Source organism: Vidua macroura, chromosome 2, assembly GCF_024509145.1.
Source record: "Vidua macroura isolate BioBank_ID:100142 chromosome 2, ASM2450914v1, whole genome shotgun sequence".
NCBI classification, from domain to species: Eukaryota; Metazoa; Chordata; class Aves; order Passeriformes; family Viduidae; genus Vidua; species Vidua macroura.
Genome location: NC_071572.1, coordinates 106,766,603 through 106,787,741, shown reverse-complemented (window position 1 = coordinate 106,787,741; position 21,139 = coordinate 106,766,603). Strand labels below are relative to the sequence as shown.

The 21,139-nt window shown below is 39.3% G+C and overlaps 1 protein-coding gene across 2 annotated transcripts in view; it reads right to left on the bottom strand.

Annotated features, from left to right (window-relative positions):
- NRIP1 (nuclear receptor interacting protein 1) overlaps positions 1 to 21,139 on the bottom strand; it is a 74,005-nt gene that overhangs the window by 14,363 nt on the left and 38,503 nt on the right. For both annotated transcript variants that reach the window (XM_053970484.1, XM_053970485.1), the window contains one exon: positions 8,639 to 8,687. The gene's annotated coding sequence lies outside the window, so the exon portion shown is untranslated. The remainder of the gene's footprint in view (positions 1 to 8,638; positions 8,688 to 21,139) is intronic.

The following is a 21,139-nucleotide window of genomic DNA, read 5'->3' as shown; positions in this document are numbered from 1 at the left end:
TGTGTTTTGTTAAGCTGTGTGCTGCCAACCCCAGCTTCGACCTGACTTTAAGTTTTAGGCAACAGAAAGAGGCGTTTTCTTCACTATGGGGATGCGGCAGCAGTGGGACGGGGTGTGTAGAAGGGATCAGACCCAAACCAGCCTGATCAAAACCTGATTATTTTAGCAGTTTCAGTAATAATAGGATTTTGAAAAATACTAGAGCAAACCAATTCCATAAGAGATGATGAAACAGTTCAAAAGGATGCAAAATGTATCGTTTTACAAAAGCGCACAAATCCTGAGTAACTGAGAAGTCTTTAAGTCACAAAAAGCCGACAGAAACACAGAACCAAGAGCACAGCAGGCACAAGACACAGTTTTTCCTCTAAGACCTGACAGACCACTGTACTGAAATGTTAGCGAACCAACAACTGAGTGGGGAAGAAAAAACCCCAACTGTTGTCATGGTAGAGACTATTTAGATTTACTCCAGCTTTTAAGAGACCACTAAAATGTAAATGCCGATGACTCTTTTTGTTAATAGCAGTGCCAGAGGCACATAAGGAAGGGGAGGCTGTTCCTACGAATTCCATTTGGGGTGTGGAAAGGGAGATTCAGTCACCTCATCTCAAGTGTCCCTCCACTCCTCAGATTTCACATGGGATTCTCCAGTCCAGGAATCTGTGCCTCACTCAGACCACGGAATACCACCCCATGACAACAACGAGGAGCTTTGGGATAGTATGTAATACATACGAAGGGGGAGCACGACATTTCCAGCGTGCGCTGAAATGAGGTGTGGAAATGTCAAGGAGATTTCCATACCCACGCAGAGGGCCGCTTGGGGAGGTGGCGAGGCGAGGCTGCACACCCTGCCACGCAACTCAGAACACCTCAAACTCCGTGGCTAAGCTTTGCCCCGTGGAAAACCCAAATTCTGAGCACTGCTGGCTACACTGAGACTCATCCGATGCTGGTGCTCAACCCATCCCAGCCACATCATCTAGATCGTGGTGCATAGCTTGCAGAAGGCCACAGGCAGACATTTCTCCCTAAGTTACATGTGCCTTGTGTTTTTTTGTATCTCACTTCATAAAGCTACCAGTAAGGAGTGGGAAAGAAACTGACAATGAAAAAAAAAAAAAAGCCCTAACAAAAAAGCCAAACCAACCAACCAACAAAAACCCTACCTCAGAAATAAAAAAATCCCTCATCCAACATAATCCCAAACGCAATGAAACCCCCAAAAGAGATGAAGTACATGGGAAGGAGGAAATGAGGAGCAGACAGCTGCTGAGTTTGAAAGCTGAGTTTGTGAAAGTCTTAGTAGCAGCTCTCCAAGGTTTACAAGTACATTTAAGCACCATACACAGCTTAATCCAAATGTGGCCTGCACGTCAAAACCTCCTGGTGCAAAGTTTGGACACACTTCAAACAATAGCTCAGCCTACCTTAGGAAGTATTTCTTATTCTAACAAGTACGAGATCAGAGCATCACAGAAATAATCACTCCTAGACACCCCTAGATTACCCCATGCCGTCTGTATAACTTATGATTCACCTGGTGTTTCACAGACAGCTCAGTCAATTCCTTACCCAGACTACTGGAGGAATATTTGTATTTTGTTCTCTAATAGCACTCTAAAGGACATCTTCGAGTTCACTTGTTGATTATGGTCTGCTAACACTCCAGGCATGAACTTAGAAACACACTCTCTGCTAAATCTTTACTAATAGTAAGGAATGAGGAAGAACAGACATTCAACTTACGAACACCACCTGTGAAGGAAGCAAGTATTTGACACCTAAACCTGTCCCATTAGTCACTGCTCAATGGTGTTCTGCTGCTGAAAACAAAAAAGGCAGAAACTAAAAGATAATGCAGAGAAGTTACACCCCAACTGCACATCCATTAAGGACAGGGATACAGAAATAGCATGTATCACTGAATCCCAACTAACATGGGAAAGGGTGTTGATCCAAGCTCAGAAACCCAGTGAGCAGAAAGGCTTTTGGCTAATTGAGTCTTCTTATTCAAGAGACCAAGAGCAAAAAACATACCAAAAAAATCTATACAAAGACTTGTTTTCAGAACAGAGGAGGACAACATACAACAGAATGGACAGAGGATGCACCTCTCCAGTGTTTGGTAAACCACTTGCCTATAAATAAGCAATTAAAAAGGAAACTCAAACAGATTTCCATTCCCTCTGACACCTACAAAACCAAATCACTGATTATACATTTAACTCTACATCAACTCCCCAGGAACGAAGTGTGATTAATATACACTGAAGAAATCAATGTCCTCTCCTGGGCAATGCTTTTGAGTTATGATCAATGCATGCAGATAATGCATTTCCACACAACTCTGACCTCCTGCTTGTTGGAGGGATCTAAAGATACAGGCATTTACTGATAGCAGGCACACTAAAACATTTCTTGGAATAACTATGTTAGGCGGTTTGGCATATGTTAAATCACTTTATGTTATTTTAACCAAGAAGGGGTTTCAGATGTCAGAGTGCAACAAAGGACTAAAAAGTAATGCAATAAAAAGTATTTTATTGACAGTAATAGCTGCATTTCACCTGGGACGAAGCATGGTTATGAATGAAAGCCACTTTGTAGACTTCTCAACAGAACGGATTTCAGCTAGCTGAACACAAATACACAGGAATTCCAGGCAAGGTGAAATACAGGATCACAGTCACATAGCATTCAGCTATATGTAAAACCCCCCATAAATTCATGTTAGAGATCCTGATGATTTGTGATTAAATCACTACACTACAGCTTGAGAAGACAACACTACAGCTTCTGTTGTAATAGGAGATTTCAGCTTATTGTGGATGATGTTTACAAAGGTTGTTGTGGACATCGAAAAGGCTCATATACCTACATTTAAATGGGAAAGGAAAAATCTCCATTAGCAAGATGGTCTCTGGTAGCTCAGTTCAAATTAAAAAAAAATTATTTTTTTTTCTCTCCAAAACAGCAAAAAAGCCAAGCAAAATTGAAGATAAAATGTAAGAACCAGCTTTACTGAAACCTTGGGAGAAAGGGCTCATAATATATTGTAAAGACAAAAGGACAAAGAGTCCTTATCATGATGCCAGAGTTAATCTAAAAACATTCACAACATAAATCCCTAAGTAAAATATTAAAAGGACTTGAAGTCATGTAGATGTATAGAGAGGTGATCATCTGACCGTCACACATTAAGAACAGGACCTCACCTCTAGTCATCAGTCAAATGAGAACAATTAAAATACCAATTTAATTCAAAACCAGGGAAAATAACATTTACTGCCACAAAGGCATAGCAAAACCAATGGATAGTGGATAAGGGGAGGTGTTTAACTATCCCTCACTGTAAGGACATACTCTTCTAAATAATTTCTCAAAATTTATGCTGATAATGGTGCCATGCATTTTAAGAAGATAACATGCCATCAAAAATTTGTGGAAAGGAAACATTTTGTATCAGTTTTTAATGAGTCCTTCATGGAGAAAACAATTGCAATAGCAAAAAAAAAGCTGCTTATTATTATTGCTGTTCCATTACTTTCAAGTTAAAACAGATGCTTATGCCAAATTAAAAAGTATAAAACAAAGTAACATAGATGCGTGACTGATTTTTGAAGAAAGCATGTGATTTCCTACATAAAAGAGCATTACCCCAGAAAAAGACCTGTTAAAAATAAATCTATTACTCCATACTTGCACATAAGTATTAGCTAATTTGGGACCCTATTTCACAATACCCGTGAAATCAACAACCTCACTAAGGCTTTATGAACCCATATGCCCAAAGTGCCAGTGTTACACCAACCAACTCTGCTGCCCTGTTTGCTCATGTTTAAAATAAGGGCTGTGCTCAAGAATCTGCTGAGTGCACATGGCACAAAGCTCCTACCAGGCAAGCCAGACTGAGGATCTTGTCACAGTCCAAAGAAGCCCCAAAGATCCTGCCAAGCATTTCTGCAGTTCTCCCTCTGGGAACAGGGGATTAGAAGTGGCATGAGGCAGGACAAGGAGCAGGGACTACTTTCAATGCTGAACCTCACTCAGTGCCAAACAAAAGCAGAGCCACTGGTGAGATACTTGAAGAGAAAAGCCAACCTCCAGGCAAAAGGTCCAAAGGTCCATGCTGAATTTAGAAGAGTTTATTGGTGAGCTAAAGTTGTCTTTGTAAGAACCATCTCCTAAGAACAGTAACAACAACAAAGTCAATGTCTTCAAACCCACTGAAATCTTAAAAGATGACTGAAAATTTAACTGACTCAAATATTTTAATTTTTATGTTTTACTAAGATATCCTCTGAAGCTGGAGTATAAATCCTATTAAACTGAACTTAGTTTGTCCATCCCTAAAATAGATTTGACATACAAACACAAACACAAGGTCAAGGTCACAGATCAGCAAGAAAGATTACAAAGAGGACTGATGTAAGAGCTGGCATTTGATCAAAGCTTCTGGATGTATCTTTTTTTTAGTACACTTACCAGAAATACCACTACACTTCATTTTCTTCACATTGGTACATTACATATTTTAAGTATTCCCTACATTTAAGAGCAGCTGCTCTGTCCTTATTTATTTTGATAAGAGCTATTAGGTAGCACAGCAAATAAACTAAGGAAAAGCTCTTATGTTAAATGAAAAGGAAGACACTTTTTGCCATCCTTTTCACTCTATTCAGCCGTTGCTAATATACGTTAAATTACAAATCTAAAAGGAAAACCCACTCAAACACTTAGCAAGACCAATGCTAAAGAATCAGGACCTCAGGTTTTAACTTGCAGCACTTCAAGACACTTATCATATATAACAATTGTATATTTGGATGTGCACTTCCAAGCACAACACTTGCTTATTTATCATAATTATCTGTGTGCACAGCACATATATTTCTCAATTAACAAAAAAACCTCAAGGTCTGTGCAGAACACAATCAAACTAACCTCTTCTGTAATCAGGACAACATTTACCTCCTAGAAAGCCTCTCTAACGCTGAACGCTGAGTAAGTGAGCAGATTAAACACAGTAGCAACAGTTGAAAGACTCATTAAAACTCAGCTGCTGAAAATAGTCAGCAATGAAAGTCATTTACTGATCTATCCATCCATCCACGCACTGATACATTCTCAAAGCTTTAAACACATGCAGGAGAGTATTTAGCTTACAGGTCACATCTACCACATGCTCCCTTCTGGTGCCTGAACAAGAGGAAGAGGTGTCTTGGGCGACACAATGGCATTCAAAACTGCACTGCTGCCACAAAGTTTAGATGCTCATTGTAATAGGCAGTAATTTAAAGAATAGTGTGGCTTGTACTCTTAATTCTTAACCCCCACCTTCAACACCAGCACTGCTCTGATGTTAGTCTAGACATGAGTGGGAGCAATTTATATTTAGACAGAGAGATATGTCTATAACTAGGACTGCCTGTGTTAATATTAAAGCTTTTACTGGAACCCATCTGGGGTGACCTGCATAGCTCACTAGTATGTGGGCATCTTGGACATTGCTAGTCAAACCTCCATGCCATCACATACCCTCCTGCATCTTGTTTCAGCTATTTAACATTTGTTTACTGATTTTCCTCCATTTTTGTAGAGGTAGTAAATTTGCAGCTCTCTACCTGTATGACTGGGTTGTTTCAGCTACTGATGAAAAGGCCTCAAATGAAAAAAAGATGGAAAAAAAAAAGGTTTAAAAACTTGTCTCCTTTTTGAAAATATCCTTCACAAGAATTAGGTTGTCACCCTTTTAAGCTATAGTATTGGCTGAGCTACTAGGGCCAGATACAAATCACTCCTGAAGCCTGGGATGCCAGCTTCTCAGCACTGTGGTATAGGTGCTTTTAACTCTGATAGTGATTCATCAGACCTCAAACAGTCACTGGTTTAAGATTAAACTGATTTAAGTTGTAGACCCCAGGGTAATACAATTCTGCTCTTCCTTAGCCCCCCTTTAGTGAACACTTTCAGCAAAATGGGAGAAAAAGGGAGGTTGGTTATTTTTTTTTCCAAGTGGAATTTCTATCCTTCCTACTTTGTGAAAAGCTGATAAAGCGTCTCACTGCATTGAAGAGTTAGAAAGGGAAAAATAAAAGAAAGTAAACCAGGCAATGATTACAACAAATCAGCAGAAGTTCCTTCCACATCCACGAATCAGCAGCTTACTTTGAGAACCAAGCAGGCATGAAAATGTGTATATAGGACATTTCACAACTAAAAGCATTTTAGGAAACACATCGGCTTATTAGCAGTACAGCTGCCCAACATGTGAAACCCTACAGCAAATTTATTTGGAGTCACATAGCTTTTTCAAGTTTACAAACACATGAAAAAGCCTTTGCTTTAACTGAGCTGCATTACAGTAACTGTTCATTCAGTGTCATGGCAAGTCTTCTCTCAAGCTTATACTATAAAAACCTTCTTTAATCTTCACAACCAAACCTTTGATAAAACAAGACAGCGGCCATTGTGAATTTGGGGTTTTTCCTTTTAAATACAAGCTCACGCTCTTAACACACATAACCTGCAGAAGCAAGAGGTTTCTGCTTATTCTGAACTTTGGATTAAATCCCCCACTTATCGAGCAGCAGGGATGTGCAGGCTGCTGTCAGTAGCCAGTGGTGGTTTTGGCTGTGACATCATGTAGAAAATATCTGCAATCCAGTTCTTATCCATTCCTCTTTGGAGAGCTGGAACAGGCATCTTTCCACACAGTGATCCAAATGTAAAGCACTTCAAGGGTTCTGTCTTTTAAAAGGGGGTAATGACAAACAGGAGCAAACAACCAGCCAATACAGCAACAACAGTAAGTATGACAGCTAGCAAAAAGCACTTCTGGTCAATTTAGTAGTCAACAACAGTCCACAACAATGGATTATGTTGAAGGACTGGATGGCTATCAATCCCAAATTCTGTAAAAGTACAATTTGTACTGATTTTTTATAAAAATGGTTCATGGTTATATTTACATGTGTGAAAAGTCAAGTAAGTTCCCAAAAAATCTTAAAACACCATATTGATGAACAGTGTAGTGGTAAGTTCTTGAACTTTGTACTTCCTTTTTGCTTACTTATTTTCCCTGATGTAAGTACACCTAGGAATTTTAACGGGACAATAAAATAATGACAAGGTTATGCACACATGCAGATCTGTTCATGAGGAAGGCATCAAAAATTTTCAAAAAATATTAAAATTACAGACATATGCATAGGACAGAGGGGTATCTACCACGCTAAAACCCAGTAAGACATCACCAGTTTAAGCATCATGACTACTAAAAGCACACTAGTTAACATTTAAAGTTTCAGTGTTCTTCTATCATTCAGGACACAGCATAGGATTTCCAAGATGTGCAACATCAGTTATTCCAGTATTCTCATTCCTCAAGTTGTACAACAAAAAACAACTATTGCAGGTGATTTGGTTTTTCACATGCTGGAAGTCTGATATCGATTCATCATCAAATAAAATTTGTAACAATGAAAGGCAGTGGGAGGTAGGCGGTGAATTTCTCTCTGCAAATCTTGTCTCAGCCTTGGGGGAAATATCTCAGAATTACAGTTTTAATCTATTCAGTTAATGACTACTGAAAGAATGTGGTGAGAGTGGGAGAAGCTGTCATAACAAAAGACCTAAAAGTCAAGAATCTAGCAAATAAACAGGTGAAACTGCACCAAAGTAGCTCAAGCCATGTATGATGTAGTATAAAGTCATTATCTGATACTTATTATCTATAACCACAACTCTATCAATTCAGCTGATCAGCTATGTATTATTTCCAGTTTACCCTGCCATAGCAGAGATTTGGACATGGCTGACAGGTCACAACCCATGTTCTTTGTCTTATATAAAACCATCTTTCCTTGATGTAACTGGAAGAGTCATTTCCCAGCTCAATGTAACATCAATAATGCCACTGTTTTCTAAATCAATATATAGTAAGGCCTTGTCAATAATCTGAAGGTAAGTTTCACTGACTGCCTGCATTATTACTAAAGCACATTTTTTTGGTTTCTTCTCTTTTTCAGTCTATACATAATCTCGCTAAAGAAGGATGGTTTTGTTCAAATTCTGTTGCTCAATTTCATCAGTGAGTGAGACCAAAAGAACTCAAATGAACACATTAATGTGATTTCATTCAATAGCATTTAAGAATTGTGAGTACCTGCAGAATCTTACAGAATCATAAACAACTCCCAAACACCAAATAAATGCTGAAGCAAATTATATTGGAAAGGGAGGTACAAGCCAAAGAGGGCAGCAAAGGAATACCAGAGGGAAAAAACCCACAACCCGAAACACTTTCTCAAAGGAACTTAATGCTATTAAAAGCATACAATTTCAAATCCATTTGTCAGGAAAAAGCCAGAAGTGCTGGTGGGCAGGTGACCATGTCTTCAGCCTCTCAGGAAACGAAGCAGATTGTTACCTCAGCACCCTCGTTAGCAATGTCAGGAGAATGAGATCAGGACTATAGAGGGATGTGAAATGAATCATCTTCTGACTGGGAATTCCTAAGAGGGATAAGCACCAAAGCTAGTGTCAATGAGACAAAGTTACCACTCCGGGTCCAGGGTGAGAAAAAACCAGAAGTTTATAAACTTCTCAAATTCAAGGCAGAAACTCATACCTTTCAAATGTCAATGCAGGATCTTTGTGAATCTGGTTTTCACTCCTCCCTGCCAAAAATAAATACATTATAATCAGGATATAGAAACTTATGGTGGAAAATAATTATATTTCTACAGTAACAGGAAAGTAATTTTGTTAATTCAGTATCCGCTCACAAAAGGGAGCCTGTCTTACTTCTTAAAAGGGTATGAAGAGATTAATATAAAGTTTTCCCGAAAAGCTGGTTATATTTGTGGTTAATTTGTGAGAGTATCAGAACTTGACAAATTGACAACACTGAGCTGAACAAGCTGGTAAAGGTAACCTACCAGGAGAGAGAGAGAGGATAGCTCTCCTTGCCTGGTTAATACTACCCACATTGTAAAAAAAAGCTGTCATCAGAAGATTATCTTTATTCTAACACTATCCATTTATTCCCACTATCCATTTACCCACCATGACAAAAAAAAAAAGTCCCAAACGAACAACCAGAAAGAAACCAGGAACACACAACACACCCATGGCACTGCATTCTGCTTCTCTAGAATCTTACTGTCTCCTGCTCTCATCATTACCCTCATTCAGTCTTCCCTCAGCTCCCCACTTCCACAATCCACACTTGTGTAGTATTAACAACATCCAAAGACCATTCCACACTGCACAAAACACAGCTATTATTTTAATCTTTCCCCTGAAGACACTCTGTTCATATAACCTTTTATTTCAACTTTTCAATTGTTTTTCTCTTGCTCTAGATTAAGTTTAGAATTTCTCATCTGAATTCTACGAACATTAATAACTTCCATTTCTATCCACATAACCTAACCACTTATTGTGTCCTTTTTCCTTACCCTTTTGTTTCCACAAACACTCGTTTCTACTATAATACTAAGGCACCTCTCACATAGGAAATTCCATTATGCTTCTGCACTGCTCCCCAGGCGAAGATCATCTGCACTCTGGAGGCTACTTCTTCCTCTCCTCCAGCAGTAAATTACCAGAGCAAAAATTAATCCAAATCCACCAAAATACCTCCTGCAAGACCACAAGCCAAAACACAAATGATATATGTTGCTTGCCCTTCCTCACAGACTTGTTTGTTCCCTTTTCCTCATCATAGTCTATAAGAAGTTTAAAATAAATACATCTGCACCTGTGAGATGCTGACAAGTTCAGCTGGACAGCAATTAAATGAAGCCCTAGAGCAACACTGGCCTCCAAAATAAGTATGTTTTCTCTTCCTCTTACAGAAGAAAAAAACCATGCATTTATTGGTTTTGCAGTACAACAATACGTGCTGCTGTAATAACAGTTTTAACCCAACACCTGTCTTTTACTACATATGATTGGAAGGGAAATAAAGAATGATATACCCTAAAAGATCAACAGAACACAATGACTAATGATAGGAAGAAAAGGGTACAAAAGGCCTAAAATATAATGTAGAAGGGCTAAAATACAGCATCAAAGGGCTCCCCTTCTCTTGAGCTGCTACTTTTAAAAAGTCCAGTGAAAGCTCTTTCACTTCTCCAGCTGGTACAATGACAATATCCCTACCCTGATGCAATCTGCTTTTACTTCAGAGGGCACAGAGGCAAGAAAGACCAGAAAGTGAAAAAATATTGCTCCTAGGAAAGAAAGGAGATACTTCTTTTCAGAGAGACCGTAACTATTTACTTACTTTGAATCATGACCACATTAATGACAAGAATGAGGAAACTTTGAGGAGCAAGGTGAAGGCTGAGGGAGCACCTGTCCCAGGGACTGGCTAAGCATAAACCCAGACCTCCTCCAATGAAACCAAGGAAGCTTTCTGTGTCCCAGCTGCCTTCATGAAATAACCTTCCCAGACCAACCAATACTGTAAGTTTCCATTTTTTTGAACATAACTTCTCCATGTCAAAACAGAGTGGTTTGATTTACTGGGTCTATGTCTGAATTCTGTTTTAGTGCAAATAAAACATAACCCTTGCTTCCAAAGTCGCCTCATATCTCTCTATTAAATCATGTAAACCAGAGCTTGCTTGTAGCACTTTGGAAGGTGAACAGTTTGACTGACCAAGAATAACCTACCAGGATGCAAATTCCACTTGCCTGCTTTATATGCTGCCGGGTTTATGAGAGCAAGTCTGTCTGTGCTTGACATTTGGCATAATTACTACTGTAAAATGTTTTATATTCCTGTAAATTCAGACTATGACCCCCAAGTGCTTACAAACTGAGAGGAGCTGCAGAGATAACGAAGCAGAAAGGAAAGATGTAGGGAAAAAGTAAGTATAAAAGAGGAAGAGAGTATCAATGCCAGGAAAGATTGTGAGACTGTTCAAGCTGCCTGACCAGCATGGAGTCCTAAACTGTAAAAAATGACAAGCAGAAACAGGTTACAGTAGGATACTGCACACTGTAAAACATAATAATCAATTTGCCTCACTAAAATATAAAGCCAGAGGTAAAATTCTAGGTAGCATGGTTCCTACCATACAGCTCTATTTATCTACCATGTTGTAGAAAGTATTTCCACTGAACTGCAGTAAACTTTGTCACAATGCACATGCATGGAAAGTCCAGAATTTTCATGGGTTTAGACTGTTTTTACAGTGATTTTGACCAAAGGAACAAGAGGAAGGACTGGAAGCTCTAAAACCTCTTGACTCTAATCTGTTGCTGAAAAACAGGTGGGATGGAAAGAAGGAGAAAAAAACAGTAAATTACTGCATATCCATCACCACTCAAGACCAAAAGCTCCACTTATATGGGGGCATGTGGGGTAGGATTCCAAAACAAAAATTAACAGACTTAAAACCATTCTTGCAATTCACTTCCACACGTAAAATATAAAGCATGCACTGAATGCAAATTATTTTTGCCAGCTGCTTGTTAAGACACGAATGATTGCAGAACATGGAGTAACAACAAGCTCCTTTTTGCTAATATATCTGAAAACATCTTTCTTGTGTTTTCCACAAATTCTTGTATTTCACTGCAGTTACTTTACTTGAAGCAAGTGTATATTTTTCAGGAGCAAGCATGATCCATGTTCCTCACAAATAATTATCAAAGGAAAGCTAACAGTGCACATCTAATTTCTAATGCGCATCCAGAAAACCCAGACAACTTGATAGGGATATGTATGCACAATCTTTGCCACTTCAGGTACTAAAACCTCTCTTGTTTAACATTTCTTTTTGTATAATTGGCAAATTTGATTATGAGCTTAATTTTCGCATAGTAAAGCTCATCTCACCATTTTTAATTTCAAACTGGCTTGCACTCCATCATGACTAGCTCAATGCTACAAAAACCTTTGACATCGCAACCTCATAAATCTTGGAGAGCAGAAGAAATTTTCGTAGGAGCAGGGAACTGTTGGTAAGATACTTCTTCCACTGCTGACTGTACTCTGTCAGCTGTGCAAATGCCCACACTTGCAAATTACACAAAACATGCATCTGAACTACCCTTCCATGAAATTATTTTCTCTGGTAAAATGACAGTCACAGGTAGAAAAGCTGAGAAGAAAATGTTTGAAACTGACCAAGCATCAGGGGCTTTTTTGATGAAACATACAACCACAATTTAAAAACTTAATAATAATACCACTAAAAAAATAATCTTAATGTACTCCACCACCAAGCTGCAGAGTACAAGCAACATCCTAAGTACAGAAAGACTTTCACAGACTTATGCATTCACTACATGAATCTGGAATTAAAATCCCAAACTATTTTGGATTTGCGTGAACTACAGAATTAAATTACATATTGTTTATACATAAACCGAGTTCATTAAAAAACCCCACTCACAAGCAAACTAACAAGTAAGAGGCATTTCAGCTACCAAAGACCTGTTTCAATCTGACATCTAAATATCTGATGTTAGATGGCTGCTGCTATTTACAGACTGATCATAGTAATTTCACTCCTCCGTTGTTCACCAGGACCTCTCATTACATGCACTGTGTGGGTCTAAACCATGTTGGAGGCTACTGGGTACTGTCAAAATTGCAAGAAAAAAGAGATTCCATCTTGGAACAAAACAGAACATTTTAGGAACATCCATGAACATATCACAGCAGCACTTTGGAATACTCCTACTCTACGCAAGAGGAACAGCGAAGACAGGAGAAGATTAAGCAGCCTGCTCAGTAGCACATTAACTCCATATCCATAGCAAATAAAGAAAGATTTTCTGAGTTTCAGCTGAGTTACAAGATAGTCTCTATACAGTTTGTGGGTGTTTTGGTTTTTGGGCATTTTTCCCCTACTAATGAAACCAAACAACAATTGGGTACCTTAAACTAAAGGAGTAGGAATTGCACACTATAGTAAATGCCTTTCTCTTCCAAAATAAGACCAATTACTGGCATTCCCATCACCCTCAAGTAGAGATTGTATGTCAGTCAAATGCAATAATATGGTTGGTTCCACTCTACCTGCCGAAACAACGTTCTCTCCAACGAAACATCACGTCAGTACTGAACTAAAGTATCAGAACTGAAGTAAACATGAATGATGGTATTATGATCAAAAATATAATTCCACCAACTTTCCCTGGGCAAGAACTATTACATGGACTGGAGCCGCAAAAGCCACTGCACAGCAGCTCTTCTGATCCACCGACCACTTTCAGTCTCTTTCCTAACCAAGTACAATAAAGTCCTTTCAATCCTTAAGCAAGGGTCTCTCACAGCCAAGTATGTCTGTACACATATCTAAGCACTTCCTGCCCAAACAGGTCAATTTTTAACTCCTTGCTTTAGAAAGCTGTTAAAACCTGGCTTTTGCCAGTCTAATTCAGCTGCAATACACTCACAGCTCAGATGAACCAGAACACAGGGTGTGCCTTCATCCCTGGTTCCACCAGTGAAAAGGCAGAACTGCAGCAGCCCGTGCCAGCAGCAGTGAAAGAACTGATGCTGCAGCAGCAAGTGAATCCAGACAGACAGCTTTCTTTGTGCTGAACTGCTCAGTGGTGCCCAGCCTCTGGAATCCTGTATTACTCCAAGCCTGACTGAGCCTCCTCTGCAACTCTCCTGAGTAACTAGAACTAGGCCTGCAAAAACAAGTTTACTCCCCCTCAGTAATCAATATTAACATTTTTCCCCAATGAGTTTGGACAAACTCAAATTCTAGCTTCAAAAGCTGGAAGTTTCCAAACTGACCAAACTCAGTCAGTAACTTGGCTCCTATACCTACAGATTTGTAGAACTCCCAGATAACTGCCCTGCTGTTCTCTTTGCCTGAGTGAGAGAAAATAGATCATGCAGTTGCCAGTGGCTCAAGCATCTAAGTCTGGGAGGAGGGGAGGCATCCCAAACCCTCTAATTGCTAATAGTCAGTGCCACCTACGGTTGATGCTGCAGAAACAAAGATCCAAAGAAAGAAAGAAAGAAAGACAGAAAGAAAGAAAAGGGTTTTTGGAACTTTTAACAAGGTTTTATAAATGGCTTCAGAAGAACAGATTAGACAAAAATCTATGAATAATTTTCATCTATTTTAGATCATTTACCACTGCTGTGCAAGGTAAGGTGCTAGTATCAAAACCAGGTCTAAATTCTTTATATGATTTTACAACAAAAATATCTTTAAAACACATTGGAAGTTTAAAGTGCAGCTTTCTATTTTCTTATGTTACCACACTTGTCTCCTCAAGTAAAATTCATCTTGTTTTTATTAACAGCTCCATTTCAACCGTTCAACCTGACTCTGGCGCTGCAGATGCTTTGCCCAGTGGTCAGGAAAAAGATACCAGAGAGTATTTCATCACGCCTTACAAAATCCTCCCCCATCACCCCAACAAACTATCAGCAATAGACTGTATTTTCTGGGAAAGTTAACCAACACAATAGACACAGTAATTCCCTCCAGAGGTTTCCCAGCAGTCTCAGTTCAGTACACAGGGCCATTAATTACACAACTGCCTTTAGCATTAGCAGGATTCTGGTAGTGACAGCACTGGTTGAGTTAAGGCAGCCTTCAGTATCTGCACCAAAAATCTATCTACTTGAAGTTATGTAACACCTCCACTTCCTCTCTTCTTTATTCTGGTAGAGCATGGTAACAGAAAGAAAAGGGGTGGAGATGGGGAACTAGCATTTCGCAATCTCAAGCAGGGCACAGCTACCTTTCAAAAAAAAACCAGATGTAATCTGGAATTCACCTCTAAAATCTGCCTAAACTAACACTCAAGCACCAACTCTTACTTAAAACTTAGATTAAGTCTTTCCAGGGGAAAACCTATGTAATACAGGTAACCAATGCTGGAATCAACTGCATACGTCCATTATAAGAAAGAATTGTTTTTAAAATCTGATTTATTTCGTTGGGGTTGTGTTTGGTTTTGGGTTTTCTTCCTCATTTGGTGTCTTCTCCATCACCCTACACACAATACAGCAGTCTACCCCAGCCCAAATTGCATTCCAAAATTCTCATCAAGATTCTAATGTCATCAGTCATGCTCAATCAGTAAAGTTTGCAGCAAAAGTTTTAATTCAGCAAACATCCTTCTACTTTCCATTAAAAAGAACCCAAACAAAAAAACCCCACCAAAAACCTAGGAAAAATCACAGGCTACTCAAGCTGATATATTCCATGGCACTAAGAAAATCAAGACAAAATGAAAAATAGCACATCATCAGTCCTCTTTTAACTATGATCTGAAAAGTCTACCTCATATCTCTAATGATACGCTGAGAATTGACAAAAAGAAACGAAATCCCCACAACTCTCAGAACTGGCTCTTCTCAACACAGGAATTTTAAGAAGTCCAAGGCAGTCACAGCAATCTTGACTGGTAAAATGTTTTCAAGGACTTGGATTTAATCACATGTCATTTTCTTTTCCTCTGATCATTTATTTAAAGTCATAGGTTGAATTATTTATGAACAAAAGTTAATTGCATTGAAATGCAGTATTGCCCTGTATTTATCTAACACCTTCTTCAGAACTCAACCTCCTGTCTCCAACTGGTTAAAATCTACAAAAAAATCAATACAAATTTGAGATAAGTATTAACCATTTCTATAGCACTACTGAAATGCCCTTAAATATGGTTGAATATGATGAAGTCCCTGGATCCTCCCATCTGCTGCGTAAATTGTGCAACTGTTCTTACCAACTTTTGTTTTTGTTACAACATGTGTTTGTGTTAAAAAAAAAAAAAAGTAATTCGGGGGAATGACAGCTTATTCACAGATTTGGTTTGAATAAGTAAGTTTTGACTAATTAGTTGCAACTAAAGTCATATTTGACTCCAAAGAGTCACATCACAGAGCCTCCCAAACTGGGGCTCTTCAGAAATTTTCTTAGCTGTCAAAGGATCTCAGAGATCAATAACTTGCATGTATAAGGCTGTATTGACACTCTCTGCAAGGTGTAAAATGGAAGCTCAAAGGTACACTCATAAACATACCCCACACCTATAAAGTGTTAATCTTAAGTCAGCAAGGCCATTTGACAGAAGCAACTATTACAGTGCATGACTGCTGCTCAGGACATATAGCATTTTCCAAGTCCTTCATTTCCTTAAAGGAACTCATTTACTTGTCACCTGCCAGGACAAAGAGCAGAGAGGATTTCACAAATACCTCTGTGGCTTGTGCGTGGTGATAACACACCAGGAGAGATAGATTTTCATTTTCTCATCAAAATATTAGATTAGGTTTACATGTAGATTTAAATGCCCAGGAGGAGTCTGCCACCTGTCCTAAACTTAATTAGTTAGGAATGTCTGCATGACAAGAGCAGATAGTTCAGATGTTTTGGAGTGACCACAAGCAAACACCCAAATAATCAGCAACAAAATTTCAGTGATGCCAAGAACGAACCACTAAGCACAGCCCTCTGTGAAACAGCCTGAATTTTATTAATGGAGTGCTTCATACTTCCCACACAACTGAAATCAGCTGAGCATCTGTAAAACCAGAGAATCAACTATGTAAAGTCCACAGCTGGGTTAAGGAAACAAAGAGCCCTAGATTTCCTATTAAAATAGGAGTGCATATTTACACATTACTAAAGGGGGGTTGGTGAGTGTGTGTGAGATACGAAGACTCAAATCCTCTAAGACTTTTCCTCAGCTTTGTTCTTGTGCTGTTTATCACAGCAGCACATCTAAGATTTGCAGGTTTTTGTACCTCCCCTAACCCCCTCACATACCGCCCCCCACCACATGTAGGACCATCACAGGAGATTAGTAACTAGGAAAAAACAACACATTTTCATTTAAAGAGGCAAACACATCCATGTTCAAGTATATTTCACATTAACCATCTTGCAAAAAGCTAAACCCAAATCCCCTTAAAACATTAATTAGAATTTTATCTGTGTAGGTACGTAGCAACTACTGACACTGATGTGAGGAACTGAATAGAATACAGAGAATTCAGTCAATCATCTCCTTACGTTGCCATTGGCACATAAATTTGTCTCATTAGCAGGGGCTACTTAGTTCGCTGTAGTAAACAAAGCTCCCGATACGACAGCCTCACACTTTTCATTCATTCACGTATTTTTCTTTCCTTAGACTTCTAGCATGTGCCATAGAAGCGCCGAATGTTAAACATTCCTGGAGTGTCACAATATGTAATACAATAAAACAGATTACAACCATACCTTTCTTTCACAGCAGTGGTGCCAAGCACAGGTACACTGTAGCAATCAATTTGTTCTGCAGACAGTAAGGCTTTCATAGAATACTAATGCAAAATCTCTTTTCTTTCTCCTTCGACTTGACTCCCCAATGCCTGGGTCCCGACCAATACAAGGAGGAGGGCAGAATGTCTTCTGCTGAGATAACCACAACTACTAATCAAGTATACGTGTACAAGGGCACAGGATTAAACCTCCACCGGGCTTGACTCGGGCACCGAGAGCAGCTCAACACATGCACAGCAAGGTCAGAATTAAACACACACACACACGCACGCGCACCTACTTGAGTGAACTAATTTATCACACTTTACCACTGACGGCTTTTTACCTCAGGGGAGTAAAATTACATCCTGGTGAACTGACGAGGCTCAGACACAACAGTTTCCCACAACAAATCAGATTTCTCGGAGAAGGGAACTGGCTCAGAGGTGAACGCTGCTCTCCCGGTTTCCCAAACTCCGTGCACACCATGCCGTGTGTTTGTGCGTGTGTGTGTGTGTGTGTGTGCACACAGGTGTGACACACACCACCCGGCATTGGCTAAACCAGAACCACAGCAGCAAAGTTCAAAAACAAGCACTAACTCCCTTCGAGAGAGTTCTCTTTCTGATTATATTTATCTTTACCTCTTAACATAATCAATCTATCAAGTCTAATTACTCCAGAAGAAAGCATTTTATTATTGTCTAACATAGCAAATGTCAAACAAGCTGTTCATTTACCTTGAAGTTTATTAGCATAGAAATGCAACATGAAGATGCTCTCAAAACACTGTCACTTGTATTCACAACGTTTTCAAAAACCCACTTAGCAGGTTTTTATTGCCTGGCATAGTTGGATACTGTTCTAGTTCTCAAAATAGGTAGGGCATTATCTTAACTGTATTGCCCTTGAACTGATATAAATAAGACTTTTTCTTTAAACATCCAATTTATATTTAACTTTTCTCTTTGGTTCCCCTTAAATAAAGATTTTTCCAACTTTCCACTCAGCTGTACATATGTGGATACATGTTATTTCATAGAGGTTCATATATGTGCCTTTCAAGGAGTAAAAAGTGAAACACTGAAATTTCAAAGCAGAGAATTTTTCCCCCCTTCAAGTTCTGCCCTGTCATGCATCCTTCCTGGCGTTTTCCTTCCAGTACAACCAGATGTGCATTTTATCAAAAACATCAAGATGAGCCCTAGAAATTATCATTGGCAGGGTTTTAACAACACTGCTGTTGCACATGACCCGAATTGAGAAGAAAACACTGCACAAATGCTCCCCAAAATAATGCCTGCCACTTTACCTAGGACAAATTAGCAAAACATTTTTGAAATATCAGTGGCTTTGCAGAGACACCAGCAAAAAAGCAGCGTTAATCAATACTGATGAGTTTGTCCTTGACATACTGACCGTGTCATCGGGCTATTGTCATGTGATATCATGTCATTTCCCCACCTGGCTCATGACCTTGTCCTTTAAATGACCCAAAGCTTCCCTCAAGTAGCAGGAGGCCCCTCCCCGCTGCCTCAGCAAGGTCGAACGGGTCAGCGTGTCCTCATCTATAATCCACCACCATTTGTCAGCAGGGAGGCTGGAGGAGGCAGGCTTGCTACAAGGGGAGAATGCCCAATTAGGCAGCTGTCACACAAAGCATAGGCTGCAAAATTATCCCCTGTCAAAAGAAAGAGCAGCTGCGGGTGCCAATTACAGCAACCTTTCAACCCTTTAGGTACTGGAAACTACACAGAAGTAAATGAAGTACAATTAGTGATAACAAATCGATGAATTAGGACAGTAAATTAGAAATTACTAGCAGGTGAGCTTAGGTCTCCCATAATATTAAGGGCACAGCACACCCCAGGCAAGGGCAGGAATATACAGATTCCACAGAGCACATCAGTTTTGTCTTATCCGTGCCTTCCTTGTGTGGAGCCTGTTTCTCTCTGTCCTTTTCTTCTCACGAGCCTCGCCTGAGCCAGATGGTGCAGGGAAGGGAAAAAAGAAGCAACCCAAAGAAGAAAGAAGTTGCAGCACCCTATCTTCCCTCTTTATCCTGGAAAATGCAATTTCCTCCTTTCTCAGGAGGTCCTCAGAGCCAGCACAATCTCTTTCTAGTAAGCACACTCCATCTGACATTTACTGCACTGCAAGTTCCAGCTGAATAAGGTTTACCCTGGAAAAAAATCCCCAACAAAACAGGAATAAAAACAACCAGAAAAAATAAATCCCCCAGTAAATTTTATGTCAATTACTCTTGAAACACTTAAATCTGAGTTAAGTACTAGACTTTTGATGACAGGAGAAGACTAATTTCTACACATTTCACTTCTCAGACAAATCATGCAGTGACATCTCCAAGCATATACAGAGCCCAAACTCTGCAAGCAAAGTTTCTACTCCATGATTCTTCTTTTGCCTTTTTCCCCTTAGTGAACAACTCACAAGTGGTTTTTTGCCCTCACTGTTTTATTCAGCAGACAAGCTGGAAAGTTACTGTGTGCTGGCACCAAAAGGCAGGTCCTACAGTCTACAGTAAATCCAGCTTCTCCTCTGGTGCATCAGGTCAATCCTTTTAACAGGAGAGTGCTACCCGTGGATACCTGGGGCTCTGCATGCCCAAGGCAACCACAGAAGGGTGGTCACCTTACCAGCCCCTGGCGTTTACAGAATAAGCAGCTTAGAAAAAAGAATAAGGAAAAGAAAAATAGGAGGATAGGATTAAAAGTATGAATAATTAAGATACAGCTACATGAAAGCATGGTTGAGACAGTGGTACCAACACCTTTGTATTTAGGTGCTTTGACTCAAAGTGACAAGTAAATTTGAAGAACAAAATTCAAATGCATCTCCTCTTCCCAGACAGTTCACAGTTATTTCAAACTAAATGAAATTGCCATTTCTTGTCAATTCTCTTCTTTCATTTCTCATTCCCTAATCCCAAAATCCACCTTTAATATGGTCTTACGCCTTGCAACCATGCTGAGCACTGAGGACAGGAGTCCAGATTCCTCCCAGAGGCAGCTCTGAATAATACCTGTATTCTTGCACTGTATTTCATACATGTACTCACACATGCATACATATATTAATGCTAATACATTCATCAAAATATGAGACAGAGCAGAAATTAAACCACTGATCTCCAACAAGCAATTTCCTATAGCTATCTCTTGATCTCTCCACAGTGAGTATTCCACTGTTTAATAAGAAAAAAAATCTTACAGTCATAACTCTGATAAGAGACAGGATAATAAAACACTAACTATAAATAATGTAAAAAATGCTCATTTAACAGCAGTTGCGATAATGCTCATCCAGTTTGACATTTCCTTTTGAGTAGCATATGGAAACCGTAGAGTACTGAAAGAGTTAATGTGTTTAGAATTCAGTTTCCATCATACTTGGGTGACTATCTCTTTAAATAATTTAAATCCTCTCCATCAACTACAAAGCTGTTTTGAAGCCATTTAGCTTTGTTCTTTACATGTGTTCTAATTAAGAAATGACCTTGTCATCACACACACCAGAAATCCTGGATTATTTCCTGCAGCAAAAATCTACGACGCCAAATTAAAAAAAAAAAAAAAAAAAAAAAAAAAAAAGAAAAAGAAAAAAATATATACTTCTTCCTTTAGTGAGGAACTGAGGAAGTTGTTGGTTGGCTGAATGCTGAAGCAGTTTCACCGCATAATTTCTGTGTGTGTGTTGTTGAATGTCACAGGGCGGGTTAGTGTGACCTTGAGCTGCATCAGCAGCACAGCAAGGGTCGAGATGCCTGCAGGCGCCCTTGTACTGGATTTGCAAGACAAAAACCTTCAAACTGGCTGAAGGACATCTTAAATCTCTTCAAAGGTTTTCCCGAACTAATCTGGGCTGCT